At 39.6% G+C, this 15,425-nt stretch overlaps 1 long non-coding RNA gene across 1 annotated transcript; it reads left to right on the top strand.

Moving 5' to 3' along the window:
• Positions 1–2,948: 2,948 nt before the first annotated feature.
• On the top strand, positions 2,949–5,742 carry LOC135299941 (uncharacterized). The gene is made up of 3 exons (XR_010361785.1): positions 2,949–3,266; positions 3,596–3,719; positions 5,626–5,742. It is a non-coding gene; the product is annotated as an uncharacterized LOC135299941 (long non-coding RNA).
• The last annotated feature ends 9,683 nt before the right edge of the window (positions 5,743–15,425 follow it).

Below are 15,425 nucleotides of genomic sequence, written 5' to 3'. Positions count from 1 at the left end.
TGAAAGAACAGGACAGAATAGCACAATAAACAGTGTGCTGCACATATCTCACTTTGAAAGGTTGCTGTTGGCAAGGCAGTGTGACATGAAACTGGGAGAGCTCCTGTCAGTCATACCTGAAAGGGGACACACACTCCAGCCCTGCCATGCCTCCAGCATCTGGGATAATACATCCAGGTCTGGATGGGGCTGCTTGAGATCATGACTCCTCTGCTGATGCAGGACTGCCTGACCTTGTATGCAGTGCATACATTGTGGCTCAGTTTAATAATCTGCAGTATCCCACACCATACTGTGCAGCACAGGCTTGCTGAAGAATACTGTGGCAATTGCCACATGGTGCTGTATTGCATTCCAGAAGCAGAGTGGTTGACTTATAAAAGAGAACCAGACAGAAGCATTTAAAGCACAAAAATCTGCAGTGCATCTGTAGCCCATGCAACTTTTCCTCTGTAAATCTTGGCATGATGTTGAAACTTATTCCTAGCACACATAAGTGGCATGAAAAACATACTAGGAAAACAAGCTGTATAAGTGACAAGGAGTCATATCAGCTTTCTAAGAGCTGGTCTGCTGCTGGAAATTATGGTATAAAGAAGTGAACAAATGCACGTTTACACATTCAAAGCTTTATGATTCACAATATATTTTTAAAGTATTCCCAGTGCAACCTACCAATTCTTTTTTTTTTTTTTCAACTTGCAACACATGAGTTTGCAGCAGTATGAATCTGCCACAAACATGCCTGTGACGTTCTCCACAATCCTTTGTTACAAATTGCAGTTCAGTTGAAAATCAAATCAGGCAATGAACTTGCATGGAATCCGATCCTCCTAGTTTGTAAGCCTATAGAGAAAATAGATCAGTGGCATTCCAGTTTAGTTTCACAGCCAGGTCAATTACGGAAATGTGCTACATCAGTGAGGCTGCTTTGACTCAAGGCCACATTCTTATCTTCCCACTCCAGAAAATCTGATATGAATGATGAACACAAATAAAGGATCTCTAACTTCCAGGAGGTGTTGTGCTCAAAGGTTTTTCATCTTCAAATTCTGTCTCAGCCATCAAAGTTTTTGGACATCAGGTAATTTTGAGATTTTTTTAATGTAAGAACTAGCACCCATGATTGTCTTTTAAATATATTCAGTTTTCGGAAAAGATCTCTCCCACTATGTAATTCTAAAGAAACCCATATGCAAGGATTGAATATAAGCACATTTTCACATACTTTCATGACGTGTAATTTGCCATAGCTCTGAAACTATGCTTCCATCTAAGGAAATTTTTTAATTTTTAAGGTATAAATGTCCAGTGAAAGGAAGAAGAATTTATCCAGCTAGATTTGAGACATCAATGGTACTAGGTAACACTGCTACCTTTTTGTTTTTCCTCTTCCTTCAGTATGACAAACAACATGTAGTTTTATTGACTGGGTTTTTGTTTTTTGTTTTTTTTTTTTTTTTTCCCTTAGAGAAAAGTGAAATATGGCTTCTTCAGATGTGGATTGCTCTTATATTATTGAATAGAATTGGGTGTTTGGGGTATAGGGAATCCACCATGTGACTTATGATATTTTATGGTGTCCTCTGCTAAGGTTTGAACAACAGCCTAATAAATCACAGTAACATTAGACAAAAGAAAGTAGCCTCAAAAGACAATTCAACAGATAAAAGTAAAAATAAATATATTCTGGCTTTGGCTAAATCTGTTTTAAGTCTTTTTACTGAAATGATGACCTAATTTGAGACATTTCTACTAGTAAAACAAATCTGAAAAATTAAGTGCAGTGAAGAGAACAGTATATTCTAAATTATTATGTTGTCTGTCTGACAAAAATATGTTTAAAACCTTTTGAAATATTAAAGGACCATCTAAGGATGTTTTCTGCTGGCTTCAGTAGTGGCTGATCTTTTCAAACTCATAGTGAGTTGGAGAAATTGAGAGGCTGAATCCATAGGATTTGTTTTTCTGGAAAAGGAGCAAGAAAGATACAACAATTGAAGTTCATTAAAGTTACAAGATAGTTTTGTTTTCTGATTCTGCTAGAGCTTAAAAGGAGTCTCTGAGCATCAAAATCCCAAAGAGATTTGACAGCTTAGAATGCAGTAAGCTAAATTTGTTGTAAAAATTATTTCTTTTGGCAGTAACACTGATCTATGAATATTAATGGTTCAACTTAGCATACATTAGAATTCTGTGGAAGGCATTCACAAGGAAGTCTGTAGATGCTCCTCTTTAGCTGTCAATCCAAGAAACATAATTTTGTTTCAAGGGAGGAAAAACATAACAAAGAATCCCCTTTTACTTGTCTATGAAGCACTTGACTCATGGTTGACTTTCAGCTGTATAATGTTCCTTCTGACCTGTTGGGAGATGACACACTTTTCCATGGGAGTCCCAGAGCTGGCATTTGCAATCAATAGCCTTGATATGTGTTGCTGTTATGTCTTCTTGAGTAGGCACAAGAGAACAAGCACTTACTGCCAAACACCTGTGATCGCTATATTCACACCGAAGGAGCTTCTGCTGATAACATATGCCAGAGCTATAGTATGAACCTCTCTTTTAAGCTATTTATAGAAAAGACCCTGGAATAAAACTGAGTTTCTGGGTATGCCCTAAAACATATGATAATCTTAGTTCTTCCCAAGGACAAGCAATAAGTGGAGTGAACACAAAGCAAGTGAGGGGTTCTCAAAAAGACATTCTTGTTTGGCAGCTGATTGTGGGATTGGCCAAAATGCCATTGGTGCTGGCAATGGTAATGCAGATCTCTCTGTGTCAGGATCCTGGACAGACCTGAGGACCAGCTGGTTTTGTCAGAAACCTGTGATATAGTGTGGGGTATCAATGACAGCTGGCAGCTCCAAAAGGGCAAGTGAGCTGTGGGCTGAGTGTGACCTCTGGCCATTATGACATTAACAAGGAGCCTGGAATTCAATCAGCACCATGATAACACTCAGAGACAGTGACTTGGATGAGCCTGGATTCAGCGATTGCCCAGCAAGTTCATGGTCCTGGGGCATGATCCAGAAAGTCAAGTCAGTGTGCAAGAGTCAGGATAAGGAGGTGTGAGTCTTGACAGCAGCAGGGATGAAGGGCAAGACATGTAGCTTGCACGCTTCTCTGAAGGGGAAGGCAGGAGATCCTGCACTGAGGCTCCTTTCCAGCTCCTCCTTCACTCTGGCTCTTGGCTCAACTCCCAGAACCAGTAGGGCTTGGAATCAGAATCACAGCAAAAATTGGGTTGGAAGAGACCTTTACAGGTAAGCTAGCCCAACCCTCCTGCAATGAGCAGGAACACCTCTAATTAGATGAGGCTGCTCTCAGTCCTGTCCAACCTGATCTTGAACACTTCCAGGGACAGACAGGGCATCTAGTACCTCTCTGGGCAACCTGTTCCAGTGTTTCACTGCCTTCATCATAAAAAATTCTCTTTTTTATGTCTACCATCTTGCAGTTTGAAGCCACTAGCCCTTGTCTAATCACTAAAGGCCCCATTTTTCTTATAAGCCCCTTTTAAGTATTAAAAGGTCACAATATCATCTCCCTGATGCCTTCTCTTCCCTAGGTTTAACATTCCCTAATTTCTCAGCCTTTTCCCACAGAAGAGATGCTCCAATCCTCTGGTAATTTGTTCTGGCCCTCCTCTGGACCTATTTCAACAGGTCCATATCTTTCCTCTGCTTAGGATCCCAGAGCTGGACGCAGCACTACAGGTAGGGTTAGAGACGAGCAGTGGGGCAGACTGTTATAGCTATTAGTCTGAATGCCTAAGAAATGGATGTGTAGGTTGTTCCTATACCTTGTTGGTATAGGAAAAGAGAGTCTTCCCCTCACCTCACTACACAACAGGTGTAGCATGTGTACATATATACACACACACACACACACACATATATATATATATATATATATAAGATGCACGTGGGATACACTGAAAAGAATGCTTGTTTGGATATGGTTTTTTAATTGTTTGTTGCTATATGTCAAAATGTGTTATTAATCTTCTGGCTAAATATCAATGTGTTTTCTGGTCTGGACTTTTAAGATTTTCATTTTATTTTGGTAAATTCAATCAGCATGAGAAGGGTTGCATAAGAAGTTATCTAAATGGAAGTAAAATAGGTGCAAAATTGGCAATGTAGCAAAAAGGAATGCAACCCCCCCAAAAAAAAGTAACAGCGCAATGCAGATGGTCACAGCAATATTTTTTGTAAGTCATAGCAGACTGATTATGTGTTCATATCAGTTTCTTATGTAGACAGATGTCATTCCAAACCTCTTCTCGCCCTGACATTTGCTCTCTATCTGATCTTGATCAATAGTTAGTCATGAGTCATATGTATTAGTCATGTAGGTATGCATAAAATGTGGTTATGTAGAAACATGCTGTGTGAAATACAAGGATTAATTTATGGCAAGGCAGAACTTTTATGCTGGAGGCATTCATTTGCAAAAGCGACATTTTTACCCTGTAATGAGTTACCAGCCTTTTAAAGACTTAGGCAGTCCTCGGAACAGTCATGAACAGTCTGGGCAAGGAGACGGTTTGGAGGAGACACAGGAAATATTGGCATATCCAAAGCAAGGATAGTGCCAGATTGCTTGAGAAAAAAAAGGCTTCAGCTCTTCCTAACTTCTCCTGGAGAGAAAGTGGGAAGACCTGGTGTTTACACCTGAGGATTCTCATAGGGGAATAGGGTCAATAAAAGACAAAGGGTCTGTCAATCTCTCAACCTCTCTCTCTGTGAAGGTTTTATGATAAAGCTGAGAATTGTATGCCAGCTTATTAGAGTTATTTGATCTGCCAAGTGTGCAGAGGTGACTGTTTTATCTGCTCTGAAAACTCAGAGGATAGAAAGGTGTTTTTATTAGAGGACAGAGACTGGGACCAGGCATGAGTGGACAGAGACACAGTGGATAACCACACTCTAATTGCAGAGCTGGTTTAAGAACAGGTAATGAAGGAATCTGGAAGGGTAAATCTCCTGGTGCAGGAAGTGAATTACGTAGGAGTGTACTCCAACCTCAGGGATCCAGAGAGTCTGTGCAGCAATGCTAGAAGGGAAAACGCAATTTAAAATAAGTAAGATTTTTATATTTGTCTGGTTTCTTAGTGGTTTTGCTCTGTCAGTCCCAGTTATAAAGTCAAGGACTAAGGAGGTTATTTGTGCTGAGAACATCCTGTTATGAAATTTAATAAGTACTGCTAGTACTATTTCATCCAGAAATGCTTCCACTTACTGTGAAGCAATCACATTCTCTTCTCTCTCCCTCTCTCTGTGTCTTTTTCCATTTCCAATAAACATTAGAGTAGTCTGCCTGCATTTTTCTTAACTTAATGTGTTAGCTAGAGTTGGGAATTGCACCTTAATATGATTTTAATTTACATTAACATAACTGAAAGAGTTTAGCAACTCTCAGAACCTGAGCATCATGGGAATAAAAGGGGGGCACTATGGGATTATTCCATCATCTCTATATTTTTTTTTACATTTCTTTTATTTTCCCATTTTCTATAGTAATATCCTAAACTCTTAAAAAAGTTGGAATATATAAACTATTTGGATGCTCAAAAAAAATATTATCACAATGGTATAAAGCATAATGTTTTAATTACAGGCAAGAAAGCATAGCTGGAAACACCAGTCACCATAGAGCTGTCAGAACTCTTTCTGTCTCTTAATTGTTGGCTTTGAGCAGAACACCAAAGATGACAAAACTCAGGAATCATTCTGGAGAACTGCTGATGCTGAAAGATATCAAACACCTGCTTGTTAATTTACAAGCTACCTTGATGTGGGGAGAAAAATGTTTACTTGTTATTTTTTTTTTATTACAGCTTCAGCATGAGATTTTACTAAGTCCCCTCTTTTCTTTTCTTTTTTTTTTTTTTGCCTGCTAGCTACTCACTGTGTTGTAAATCTAATATTTTCTACCTAGATCTGCCAAACTGAAAGCATACTCTGATACTTAAGTGATGCTTTCACACCCACTCACCACTCCTCCATCAAAGAGGACACTCCTCCAATGCTCTTTTTCTTTTTCCTGCAAATTTACTGTCGAAGAGTGCTAGGTCAGTCTATTGCAGGACACAGGACCTTGACATATGTCCTCCAAAGTACCAGTAACCTGTGCTAGCTGGGACAGATTGTCCTTGAAGGATGTCTCAGTGAAGACCCAGCTTCAGGGGTCAGGGCTGTGAGCCCTGAGGGTGCCTCCAGACCTCTTCAAGGATGTGTGGGCTGCACATCAGTTTTACATGCAGAAATGTAAGGGATACAACTCTCAGGGTTTTATCTATCATGAGTCGTCCAGCTGTGGGAGCCACAATACCTGATAACATTTTGAATTCTGGTATCCTTTTGGCTCCAAAAAGCACCTTCTCTTTTGAGTGTACCCAAGGTATGATGAGAATGTGCTAGCCTCATGTTTCCCAATTTTTGTTCCCCCATTCCATTTAGCTAAGTCCCACTGCCTTTCTGATTCTCCTCTACCTTCTCTCAGCATGTTTAATGGGTGATCCGTTAGAGGTCTGTCCTCCTGAAAGTCACCTATGGTAGGAAGACTTTCTTACTCAACTACAGAGGGAGAAAAATTGGAGTCTCCTGTCAGAGATTTGGGTACTTTCTATTAGACTAGATCTCCTAAACTTCCTAACTTCCTTGCACAAACTGCTGAATCTCTAGCACATGTCCATGTCCTTAAGCTCTAAATGTGGCTCACATTATTAGACAAATCTCAGTTTGCTTACTGTTGAAGTAGTAAAGCCTTTTTTTTTTTTTTTTTTTTTTTTTTTTTTTTTTTTTTCCTGTGATCTGAATAAAGAAAATGGTGTTCCAAAATGCAAATCTTGCTTTTTCTTTTCTTCGTGGGACAACTTTACCAGGCTTATGCCTTATGTTTGAGTGCTTATAGCTTATTTGAAGGAAGAAGAAACATCAGCCCCCCACTAACAAAATGAAGTCTTACGTAAGGATAAGTTTTTCAGCATACTTCAAAGGATATCCACTGAATCTGTGAAGGTTGCTTATTTTCTGTGGGGGACAATATTGTTCCTTAATTAGGCTTTTCAAATGTAAATTCCCAGCAATGAAACATTTTAAGGATAAAAGCATTTTTTTGTGGCATAATGCCTCAAAATGTCAAGAAATCTGAGTCTGTAATCTCCATACATTTTGATTACTTGCTATCAGAAGTAGCTACTTGCAAAGCAATACTTTTTTTGCCCCTCTTCTTTTTTCTCCCTTTTAACACTCCAGCCACATCTACTCTGAAGTTACACCTAGTGCCTGTCCTGTCTCTTGCCACGGACATATGACTGTTTGAGTGGAAACAAAACCACTTTGACAGATGGGCATAAATTCAGGGATGCCAAACAACCAGGTCCTGCACTAACTTTGAATGTTAACATGCCATTCACACCCTGTAGTGTCAGAACAACAGCCTATTCACAGCCCCAGGTCATTAGGAGAGAAGGGAGAGAGCAGAACATGTGGTCACGTTAATAAACCTGAGGATTATGTTGTTAGGTTTGATCCTGTAAAAATGGATAAGAAATTAAAATGAATTGTCTAGCATCTGAATTAGAGAACCAAGTCATATAATGCAGAAGGAAATAATGCATTTTCAGTGTAAGCAGTGTAAGCATACTCTGTGTATGTCCAGCTGGGGAGGAAATTTGAAAGAAATCCAAAAGAAATTCTGTCCAGGATTTTACAAATGGCTTGTTTAGTTACAGCAGTGAGATTTTGGAGTTTATGGAGTCATCCTCAAAAGCCATCCTTAATACTGGCCCACTCCTAGTGATCAACCATTTGCATGGGCAGATCCTGACAATTGTAGAAGAGGACACAGACTATCCAGTCCTCCTCAGTTGCTTTCCTGAGTGGCCTGTGTAGCAAACCAGGAATGCAGCAGCAGTGTTGTGCAGCTGCTGCATTAGGTCCACAACATTTTTCAAAAAAAGATTTTGAAGTGAAAGAAATTACATAGGAGATAAGTTGCTACAGGAAAAGAAACAGTTCAGCTGGCTCATGCCCATGTCCTCCTCATCATGCAGTTCTTCAGGGAATACAGACTTGTAACTTGTGAGTTCTCAGTACCCCCTGCTCCAGTGAACTGTACATTGCTGGTGTTTCTACACTGTACTCTGCAAGGATTTGTTCCCTTTGTTTTGCAAGGAAAGCTTGAGACCTGAGGGATGACAGCATCCATCCTCTTCTTTCTTAGTAATACCTTTTCATGCAGAGAAATTGAACTTCTTGGTAGAAGCTTGGGGTAATGTAGGTTTAACTCAGAGAAAAAAAAAATTTGGAAGAGAAAAGCACTTTATTATCTAGTACTTATTATCATGGCCAAAATTGCTCACGAGTCTTTGTACTTGGTGTTTTGACTACTTCAGGCTTTCAAAAACATTTAGTAAAAAGGAAACACTAGGCTCAGGGGCCGAGATGGAATTTAGGACAACTGAATAGTACTCAGACTTAACAAATTAAGCTGGCTTTTATCTTTATTTATGAAGGTTGTTGACTCTTTTGGGGCATCATTGTTTAGGATTTGATTTACAGTTTTGGGTTAAATAAAACCCAGTCCACATGGCCTGGGTTTTATTTAACTTTCACTCTAGGCACATACTGAAGTTTGTCTATGACAGATTTTTCCTACCCAAGTCTAGGTTTGTTACCAGGGCATAAGGAGTGAATGACACTTCCCGCCCTTCTTCAGCTTTAAACTTAGAATTTTTTAATGATGACCTCCTGTTCCAGCTCCTTCATCCAAGTTTCCTGTTACATTTTTTCCATGTTACATGTTTTTTCAATTTGGAAAAAGGGTACACTTCAGATTAAGAAATGGAGCAGAAAAAGAAATTTCCTTTCTGAAACAGGGCCTTTTTGAGATAATCCATACATGGTGTTTTTGGCCACAGACTTGGCATGTGCAGGCAACACTTGATTTAAAAGTTGCTATGGAAAACGAAAATGTCACTACCATGTTTTAAAAGGTATTTATAATTAATTTCCAAGATAGCAGCATAGATCATTAGACCCTTGTTTTTGAGAATGCAGTGGCAGTTCTAGTCATAGTCACAACTGATTTAATCAGCTTGAGTGTACGGAGAGATTGGCTCGTTTGGAATCTGGAGACCCTCTGTTAAAAGAGGGACACTTTCTCAGAAATACTTCTCTACATTATTAAATCATTGGCATCCAAGAAATACATACATATAGAAATATGTAAATTCCTGTGAGACTAGATAAACCTAGCCTTTTTCCCTAGCTCATGATTTATGTATCTAAATGCATAATACTTTCAGGAGAACAACCAGCACATGTGAGCATGATGAACTATGAACCACACCACACACACACATCTTTTCCTGCAAAATAGCTCTTTGCAGTCCTGTTCTGCTGCTGTCTTACAGGAGAAGGGCAGGAAACACAGGCACCAGAGTGCTGTGGAGGAGTGTGAGTCCCATTCCTGTCCTGCTCCTTGTGTTGGGGCAGGAGGCAGGATATGTTTGTGGCCAATGCACCTTTCAGCTGTACATAACACATATTTTTACCATGGCCCCTGAGAACTGCAGATGGATTTTAAAGTTAGGTTGAATTACAAATATGACCTGATCAACTGAGGACAATTGTTCCTTAATTTCTAGTCTGTCAGGTTTAAATCCACCCTTGGGGTAGATGGTAGCCACATTTGAGACAGATGCATGATGTACTAAGACCAAGTACAGTGGCTATCCTGCTTTTGAGTGGTTTTTTTTTTTTTTTTTTTTTGTATGCATGTGCATTTTAAAAGCTGTTAATTTTTAAAAATCAATATTTTGAAAGACAGAGGAAATCCAGTTAAATATTGACTTTCTCTTTAAATGCCAGATGTTGTGAGCTTTCCATCTGCTGATCGCTTCCTAGACAGATGCCTGAAATAAGATCTTAGCCCTTCCTCCCTCTAAAAGAGTTCTGCTTCTCTCCTCCTTCAGCCTTCCCACTCCTCACATCAAACTCTGAATTTCTGTACTCCTACAGGCATACAGAAATATATGATTTATTTCTACTCTTTCTATTGTTTTAGTCTTGCATTTTATTTAGTGCTTTCCAGTCTCCTCAGGCATAGAGATGATATGTTTGGGACATTAACAGAGATAAACTACTTGCCACAAAATAACTAATAGATATGGAAGAACCTGTGAAATTGTGGATCAGGCGTCAGGTTTTTTACTCTGATCTATTATTTTTAGTGATTACATTATGATTTTTGAACTGCTGGAATTCAGCTGCAAACTGAATGTTTGTTCAGCACTGACACCAGCTTTTCAGGAGCCTAAAAGGCCTCAGAAATGTAAGGAAGTATGAATATCAGGTATGGATATTCATCTCTATTCTCTTGGCTGCTCTTGGTGCTGATGTGTTCCAGGGAGAGAAGTCTTGGGAATTTTCCCTTATACAGTTAGGAACAAAAAGGAAGACCTTGGGATCACAACAGAGGACCATGTTGTGATCTGTAGTCACATCAGGGCTGGGGTAGAGTATTGCCACATTTCTCTTCACAGAGAAAAGCAAGGCACAATTCTTCCCAAGGATTTCTGAGATTCACATTCTCTGAACCTCAGAGAAAGGGAAAACGCAATTCTTATCATTTGCTGTGCCTATTGTGCCAAAGTAGAATGCAATATGGAGAGTTTTTACCCAGAGTGATGGTGTTTTGTTTCCTTGGCCTGGCAGGGCCAAGAGTCTGTGTGTGTCTGGACTGTCGGCTGAGATCCCGGGACAGTCAGGAGATGAGTGCAGCTCTGTGCAGTTGTGTGCAGGGTGAGTGCTTGGCAGATTCAGTTTAGATGTATGTAATACAGTATGATAAAGTAATTAATTTGCCTTCTGATAATACAGAGTCAGATGAATCATTCTCTCCCCTTCCTCTGGGCCACCCCTGCTACTTAGTAGAGTGAGGTGTTTTCCAAGATGTTTCAGGCTCACCTTTGTCCATCTGGTGGATCAGGAGGCAGAAGCACCCATGGGACTAAGTGAATTATTAGGATTGCAATGCTCTAAAGCACTTAAGTCTCACTTTAGACTGACCTGGCAGATGGCTGTGGCCTGGCTTAGGTAGTTTTGTTCTCCCTCAGCAGTGTGTCAAGGCAGACCTGGTTCAGAAGGTATGCAGACCTATTAATAATGTCTGAGCAGGAAAGTCACCAAAAAGAGAACAGGGAATTGAGCTACTACCTTGTCTGGAGTGACTCAGGTATCAGGTCACTTGTGGCCATTGGCGTGGAGTTTTCTAAACCACTCCTGTTGAAATGGTTACTCTTTCATATGAATAATTAAATATTTGGTGGATTAAGGACAGGACACTTTAAATTAGATACAATGTACTTGAAGGAGAAGAGTAATCTGAAGGATCTGATTTTCCTACCAACTGAATATGCACTTTCTCTGCACTGCACATCAAGATCCTTTGTGCTCTTGAGCAGTGAAGTTTAATTAATTCCTTTTTCAGCCTCGTTTTTTTTAATATTTCCATAATAGTTTTTAAGGTATTTTTAAATGGCTATTTAGCTTAATTTCCTCTCTGAAATCCAATCTTAACTGCAATCTCTGAGTGCTACATAAATGTAATGTTGGCTATGTGGCTGTAGAGCTAAAATGAGAAACATGTTTAGCTCATAATTTCTAATTGTAGATCTAGTTCTGAGTCAATCAGACCTATATTTAAAAGGCAATTAGAAGTTTTAAAGGGTTTTAGGCATGTAAATATCATTTGAAACTGTGGTTTCAGATTGCTTGAAAATGTTAGCATGCAGATAGATTGGGAGAGAAATAGTATTTTCAAAACATTAAGATAGCATTCAGAAAGACCAAATAGCCTGGCAACAAAATACATATTTGCTATAGGTTGAGTACCAAGTTTATATTTTTTTGCCCAAAATGTTGCAATGCATTTAAATTTTGTGTTGGGTTTTTGGCCCACGAACAGACTGTTTCCAGCAGGCCCTGCTGTGAATGTGCTGTGGCTGGGTCTAGAGACAAGAATGCTCTGAGCTTTTGAAACAAGGGAGCTGCATGAATGAGTTGCAACACAGCCCACAGTGACCCTGTTAGAAAGGGGTTAATGTTTGCTGGGCTGGAGAGGCTGGCCAGAGGCACAGCTTACTGTGGAGCTACATATATGTAGTTCAACACTGAACATTGAATGAAGTCAGACAACATCTGTGATGTAACCTTGCCTGATGGCTCCATTTCAGTTGCTGATGACCAAAAATCCTGCTTAATATGGAATATGGGAGATATTTGGACTTGAAGAAGTGGTGGATAGAAAAGGATTATTCTGTGTCACAGAGGGTAGAGTTAGATCTCACATTGCTCTGCTCCAAAATGAAGAGCACACCTTTGAAAATACATCCTGAAAGAATATGGGCTCCACTTTGAAGCACACTGCTTGGCCAGCTGCTGGAGACACACTCCAGCCTCTGATTCAGGTGCCAGAAAGAGAGCTGTAAGGAATTTTGCCCCTATGAAGCTTTGTTGAAATTAGAAACCACCAGCAACACCTGCCAGAAAATTCGTCAGGGATGTGAACTTCTTTGTGACCACATGCTTTTGGAAATGAGCTACAGCCATTTCCAAAATTCATACATCCAGCTCTGTTGGTTAGATTGAGCCTGCCCTTTAAAAAACTGCATAAAAATATTAAATACACTGTCCCTTTATATGCACCTGTCATAAACACACTCATAGGGATACACTTCATACATGCCCCAGTAACTAGTGATATTCCTGCTGTTTATTTAAATGCCCATTAATGCTGTTGTTGGATTTTTATTTATTACTAGGAATTAGTAATTTATTTATTAATAAGAATGCCCTACAGTGTGCACAGTTTTGAAAGCTGTTCAGTGCTGTGTGGCATGCTGTAGAGATATGGATGGATTCCATAAGGAGGGGTGCAGTGTCCATCTAGAATTCTGCAGGAGTGATCTTCTGCTGCTGGGACTTTGGGAGGGTGAATTAACCTGAGTTAATTTTGCACATCCAGGCCAGGTTTCTCCTACTGCCTCATAATCCTGACTACTGCAAAGAAATACCCTTGTGATCTTTCTGCTCCAAAGAAACTTAACAACAAAACTCCAAATGGCTTATAATTCAGGAAGCTTTAGTGAGGAAAGTCTTCTGAGGCAAGACTGAACTGTATGTCTTTGGCTCAGTTTTGGCAGAATTAACATAATGGTGGGCAAAAGCTGGTCTAGATATTGTATCTAAAACCCCCACTCCCACAGGTCCCTGCATTGGTTCAGATGAGAATGTGAATTATTTCTCTAATTACCTCCAGGGCTGGCATATCTGAGAGGTTAACCAGTAAAATGTTGAGATGTAGAACAGAATCCAGGTCTCCTATCTGTGTCTTAGCTCCCAAATCACCCTTTTAAGGAAAATTCTCAGGACCAGACATTGTAATTTCTAAGCATTAAATTCACTGGTATTTTTATTTTTAAACTTTCATACAGCTGAAGAACCTTTTTCTTAAGCTCTCTAGATGCTCACAGGCAAATTTCTTTTCTTTCATTTGTTTCTTTTTTTCCTTTTACCTAAGCCTTCCTTTAACTGGGGGAAAAAACTCACAAGAGAGGCTTTATGCTACTTTCCTGTTTTCCAGCATGACAGATGCATTAGAAAGTGTAATGCACTCTAACAAACAAGGAAACTTTGCATATTGAATATAGCACATGAAATAATAAAAGAAGAACAGCTGCTGAGAGACAGAAAGGGAAAAAATAGAGATAAAAGTTAACTTGAGTTGTGTTTTATATGAAGAGCTTTGAATTTAGTCAAATTTAAAATTCAACGCCAAGTACATCTACAGACATCTGGGAAATCAGGTCACATGCTCTTTGTTAGGGCTGCTACTACTCATATGAACCATGGCATGCAGAAAAGTAAGCCTGTCACAAGGACAACCTTTTTCTTTCATAAAATGACAATATAACAATTACATTCATGCGGTGATAAATGTGACCAGTGATAACCAGAAACAGGATAAAACCAGAAAGGGGCTATAATGGGGTGCCAGTTTTTCCAGAGTTTAAGGCTATCTGACTCTACATGTTCAGAGAGTAACATTTGTACCAAGTCTGTATTTGTTACATGAATGCTAAAGAAACCTTATGCGCCAGGAAATTAACATAGCACTGAAGGCATTAGGAAAGCACACACATATTGCTGCAGAATAGGTAACTGTTAATAATGAAGTGACTTAGTGGGATTTTCCTCTCTTCTTGCCACTGATCTCAATTGTCAACATATAGCCAGCTGGGAGGATGTATACAGCAAGTTGTCTTAGCTTCCCAGGTGTCTGTTATAAATGCTCTGTATTGAACATTAGAATTAGATTAGACTGACCTAGGCCAGTGAAGCATCCATCCCCAAAGCTTTGGGGGTAAGTTCACAGTGGTTTTGATCTCTTACATTGGCTAAATCTTGCAGAACAAGGCAGAGAATCTCAGGGAAAGTGGGTGAAGCTGCAGATGCTGACCCTGATGCTGAATGACTTTTGGTAGTTGTGCCTGCTTACCAGGAAATGTCTACGCCCAGTAGGTTAATGGATAGGAGTTTAATTAAAGTGATATCTGTGGTGCCCTAGGTACAAATACATGGGAAATGTATCTGCAGTGCTTGCACTTGCTTGACTCATGAGAAATATGAAGAAGATAAAAATAACACAGAAAAATTTATGCCTTTTTATTGCATTTTGGTTTTGCATCAACCACTCCTGTAGATACCTTCAGTTATAAGTACTCACACATGTTTTAAGTTCTAAGATTGGGTGTTGGTCTCCCTCCTTTCCACAGAGGAAGGTTGGGAGAAGTTGGTTTGGCTTGGATTTGCATTAACATTCATTTCAGTCTATGAGGTAGTGGATCATGAGACCCTGTGTCCAAGTCTAAGCTGAATTTTCAGAAATGTATATAGTCTTCAGCAGGGCTTACTCCTCATTAACAATTTATATGAAAGTGAGAAATTAAGCACACTGGTCATGCCTCCTGCATTGCTTTCTTTGCTTGAAGTAGACAGCAAACTTAATAAACCCCAAAGAAGGTATCTCTTAAAACCCAAGCATTCCTTGTAGGCTCTGGATGCTCCTTGTATGCTAATAAGCAGTTCCTTCCCTACATATTCCATTAATCCTTTCAGTCTCTCACTAATTCTGTTGAACAGGCCAAGCAGGTTCTTGCCTCTTTCTTTCAGACCCAGCACTGCAAATATCAGAGAACAGATTGCACAAAGTTCAGCATATGTGCTCAGAGCCCAACATCAGCAGTTGGATCAAGCCACTAGTGGGAACTATGTGTTGTGCAGCCTTTTGGGATTTGTTGGGAAAATAAAATATTTCATCATGTTGGCTGGAAGGGAAGGAAAAAATAC

Source organism: Passer domesticus, chromosome 4 (genome assembly GCF_036417665.1).
Source record: "Passer domesticus isolate bPasDom1 chromosome 4, bPasDom1.hap1, whole genome shotgun sequence".
Classification (NCBI taxonomy): Eukaryota; Metazoa; Chordata; class Aves; order Passeriformes; family Passeridae; genus Passer; species Passer domesticus.
The sequence above is the reverse complement of the archived record's forward strand: the minus strand, read 5'-3'. Positions and strand labels throughout refer to the sequence as shown.